The sequence below is a fragment of the Felis catus genome, chromosome B4 (genome assembly GCF_018350175.1).
Source record: "Felis catus isolate Fca126 chromosome B4, F.catus_Fca126_mat1.0, whole genome shotgun sequence".
In the NCBI taxonomy this organism is placed as follows: Eukaryota; Metazoa; Chordata; class Mammalia; order Carnivora; family Felidae; genus Felis; species Felis catus.
Genome location: NC_058374.1, coordinates 22399119 through 22403636, shown reverse-complemented (window position 1 = coordinate 22403636; position 4518 = coordinate 22399119). Strand labels below are relative to the sequence as shown.

The window sequence follows — 4518 nt, the reverse complement described above, 5'->3', positions numbered from 1 at the left end:
GTTTGTACCAATTTAAACTCCCACCAGCAACGTATGAGAGTCCCAGTTGGTCCGTGTTGTTGCCAAACTGGGTGTTGTCAATCTTTTTAATTTTAGCCATTCTGGTGGGTGTGTGGTGGTATCTTGTTGTGGTTTTAATTTTAATTTTCTCATGACTAATGAGATTGAGTATCATCTCCCATGCTTACTGTCAGTTAGATGTGCTCTTTTAGAAACTGCCTGTGAAAGTCTTTTGCCCATTTTTTTAACAATAGCCTTATTGAGATATAAGTCACATACTATAAATTTCATGGTATTAAAGTACAAATGCATCAGGTATTAGTGTATTACAGGGTTGTACCATTATCAGATCAGCATCATCTAACTTCAGGACATTTTTATCACCCTAAAAAGAAACCATATTCCCATTAGTCACTCTGCATCTGCCCCACCTCCGCCCCCAACCCCTGGCAACCAGTAATCTTTTAGTCTATATCCCTACTCTAGACATTTCATAATAATAATTAAAAAGATCATTCATTGTGTAACATTTTGTCACTTTTTTGTGTGCGTGTATGTGTGTGTGTGTGTTTACTGAACATGTCTTCAAAGCTCAACCATGTTGTAGCAAGCATCTGTATTTCATGCCTTTTTAATGTTGAGCAATATTCCCTTATACGGTTATGTATTTTTTTTTTTCAATGAAAAGGGAACTTTGCTGAAGTCCAAGGGCCTTGGGCCTCCTGCAGGCAATGGAAGAGTGAGTAGAGGGACCTTATTTGATCTTCTTGGAGCACAGGTATGGGTGGTGTGGCCGCGCTTCTTCTGGGAGTTGACAGCACAGGGTGCAGGCGACCATAATGCTTGGGGCAGATCATCCTGTCGCAGTTGTGTTTCTGGGTCACCAGGCAGAGGGAAGGCTGGATGATGCTACACCATAGGCAAAGTACCAAGTGGACTTTTTCTGGGTATTGTCCCCTGAGCGTGCAGCCATCCTCCGGCCATTTACCCACAAAAATCAGATGCTGCTGATCAGGGGAGATGCCCTCCTTGCCTTGGAGTTTGGCTTCGACATTCTCAATAGTATCTCTGGGCTCGACCTTGAGGATGATGGTCTTGCCTGTCGGGGTCTTCACAAAGATCTGCATCTCTTCATCTGCTCAGCCGCCTTGTTGAAGAGAAAGAGCATGCCACGTTCTTCTTTGTTCATTACTTGAGGGACAGTTGTATTGTTTCCTGTCTGAGGCTGTTGTTAATAACGCTACTATAGACATTTGTATACAAGTTTTTAAAGAAACGTATGTTTTCAATTCTCTCAGATATATACCTGGAAGGAACATCACTGGGTCATATGGTAACTCTATGTTCACCATTTTGAGGAACTGCCAAACTTCCAAAGCTACCGCACTATTTTAAAATACCACAAGCAATGAATGGAGTTTCCATTTTTCCCACATGCTCATTAGTACTTGTTATTGCCTGTCTCTTTTTTTTAATGTTTTATTTATTTTTGAGAGAGAGCGCATGAGTGGGAGAGAGCCAGAGAGAAGGGGGAACATAGGATCCGAAGTGGGCTCTGTACCGACAGCAGCCAGCCAGATGCAGGGCTCGGACTCACAAACCATGAGATCATGACCTGAGCCAAAGTCAGCCGCTCAACCAGCTGAGCCACCCAGGCGCCCCTTGCCTGTCTTTTCAAAAAAGGTTTGCCATCCTCACGAGTGTGAACTGGTATCTCATTGTGATTTTCATTTTTCTTGCCTCAATGACTAATGATTTAAGCATCTTCTCATGTGCTTACAGATCATTTGTATACCTTCTTGAGAGAAATGTCTATTCAAATTCTTTAATGTTTAACTGGGGCCATTTTTCTTTTCATTGTTGAGTTACAAAACATGTCTGTGTATTCTCAATACATTACCCTTGACAGATAAATGATTGGCAAATCTTTTTCTCCTGTTCTGTGGGTTGCCTTTTCACTTTTTGATAGTGTCCTTTGACACACGCAAGTTCTTCATTTTTGTGTAGCTCAGTTTATTTAGTCTTCCTTTTGTCATCTGTGCTGTGGGTATCATACCTAAGAAACCACTGCATGACTTAAGATTGTAAGACTCCTGGTGGCTCAGTCAGTTAAGCGTCCGACTTCAGCTCATGTCATGATCTCATGGTTTGTGGGTTCAAGCCCTGCGTTGGGCTCCATGCTGACAGCTCAGAGCCTGGAGCTTACTTCGGATTCTGTGTCTCCTTCTCTCTCTGCCCTTCCCCCACTTGTGCTCTCTCTCTGTCCCTCAGAAATGAATAAACGTTAACAAATTTTTTTTTAATTTACTCTCAAGTTTTCTTGTAAGTCTTGAAGTTTTAGTTCTTACATGTATGCCTATGATCCATTGTGAATTAATTTTTGTATATGGCAGAGTAGGGATCCAAAGTTCGTTATTTTGTTTATGGATATACAGTTGCTACAACACCAGTTGTTGAAAAAACTGTTCTTTCTCTCTTGAATTTTCTTAGTATCTTTATTGAAAATTGACCATAAACATAAGGGTTTATTTCTGTGCTGTCAATTTATTCTGTTAATCCATATGCCTATCCTTAGGCTATAGCCCCATTTTCTCAATTATAGTAGTAGTGTAGTCAGTTTTGAAATCAGGAAGTACGAGTCCTCCAACTTTTTAAAGATTGTTTTGGCTATTCTAGATCCCTGGCATTTCCATCTGACTTTTAAGATTAGTTTGGTAATTCCTGGAAACATTTAGCTGGGATTTTGATAGGAATTGTGTTGAATCTGTAAATTAGTTTGGGGAGTATTGCCATCTTAATATTAAAACTTCTAACCCATAAATATAGGGTGTCTTTCTACTTATTTAAGTCTTCCTCAATTTCTTTCAACAAGATTTTGAGTTTTGACTGTGAAAATATTGCATTTCTCCTGTTAAGTTTATTACTAAGTATTTTATTCTTTTGTAAAGGGAATTGTCTTAATTTCATTGTCAGACTCCTCATTGCTAACAAATAGAAATACAGCCGACTTTTGCATATTGATTCTATATCTTGTATCTTGCAACTGGGCTGACCTGTTTACTAATACTAACATTTTGTGTGTGTTCAACTCCTTAGGATTTTCTCTATGTAGGCTTGTGTCATCTGTGTACAGAGATGGTTTTATTTTTCCACTCTGATCTTGATGTCTTTTATCTCATTTCTTACCTAAATGCAGGCTAGAACCTTTAATACAGTGTTAGGTGGAAGTGATGAATGTGGATGTTCTTGTCTTGTTCCCGATTTGAAGGAGAAAAAAAATCAGTTTTTCACCATTAAGCATTAAGCTGTGGGCTTTTCATAGAAGACCTTTATCAATTTCAGGAAATTTCCTTCTACTACTAGTTTGTTGAGTGTTTGAGTGTTTCTATCATGAAAAGTCATTGTACTTTGTCAACAATTTTTTTTTTTTTTTGCTTCTATTAAGATCATGTGATTCTTGGTCTTTTATTGTATTAATTTGATGTGTTATACTGGTTGAGTTTTGTTGGTTAAATCAACCTTATATTCCAGAGATCAACCCACTTAGTCATTGTCTGCAATTTTTTTTTTTTTTTTAGAGAAAGAGAAAGAGAGCACATGTGTGAGAGGGACAAATGGAGAGAGAGAGAGAGAGAGAGAGAGAGAGAGAGAGAGAGAGAGAGAGATTCTTAAGCAGGCTCCACCCTCAGCATGGAACCCAGCACAGAACTCAATCTCACAACCATGAGATCATGACCTGAGGCAAAATCAAGAGTTGACACTCAACCAAATGGACTGTCAACTACAGGGCACCCAGGTGCCTCTACAATTCTTTTTATGTCTTGCTTTTATTTTACGTTTTTTATGTTTAATTTTATATGTTTGTTTATATTTTCTTGAGGATTTTATGTCAATATTATAAGGTATATTGGTCTGTAGTTTTCTTTTTTGTGATGTCTTTGGAAGCTCCTTGGATTGTTGTAAGCCTTTAATTACTTTCCTGAGGTTCTGAAAGAAGTGTACTTTTAGCCATTTTTATCAGTGTTTTGCCTGCTTTTATGGAGGAGTGGGTTTTTTGAGATCTTTAATCTATCATTCCAGATGTGCTTCTGTCATTTATTTCTAATTTGGTATTCTACCTTATTGATTAGTAGGAGTTTTCCATTTAACTTTTTAATTGATTCTGGATACAAGTCCTTAGTCAAATATATGCATTGTGAATATTTTCTCCTAGTTCATGTCTTACCTTTCACTCTGTGAAAAAATCTCATCTTGTACTGTGGTGCTCAATGGAAAGATTTTGTCATGTAGAGGAAGATTAATCACTCTTGTTTTCCTGACAGGGTAGTCAAGAGTATCTACTTGTTCAAGTAGAGAAGGGTGGGCAGTGGGAATTCATGGTCATCATGCTATGTGATGTGATTAAAATTCTTCATATCATGTTATTTTATTTTTATGTTTTTATTACTCAATATATGATATACTCTTGCTGTAAAACACTGAAGTGAAATAGAAATAAATGGCATAACGTTGGTCGTC

At 38.0% G+C, this 4518-nt stretch overlaps 1 pseudogene; it reads right to left on the bottom strand.

The window, feature by feature from the left end:
• Nucleotides 1–657: 657 nt before the first annotated feature.
• LOC123386471 lies at nucleotides 658–1127 on the bottom strand (annotated as a pseudogene).
• Nucleotides 1128–4518: the final 3391 nt, after the last annotated feature.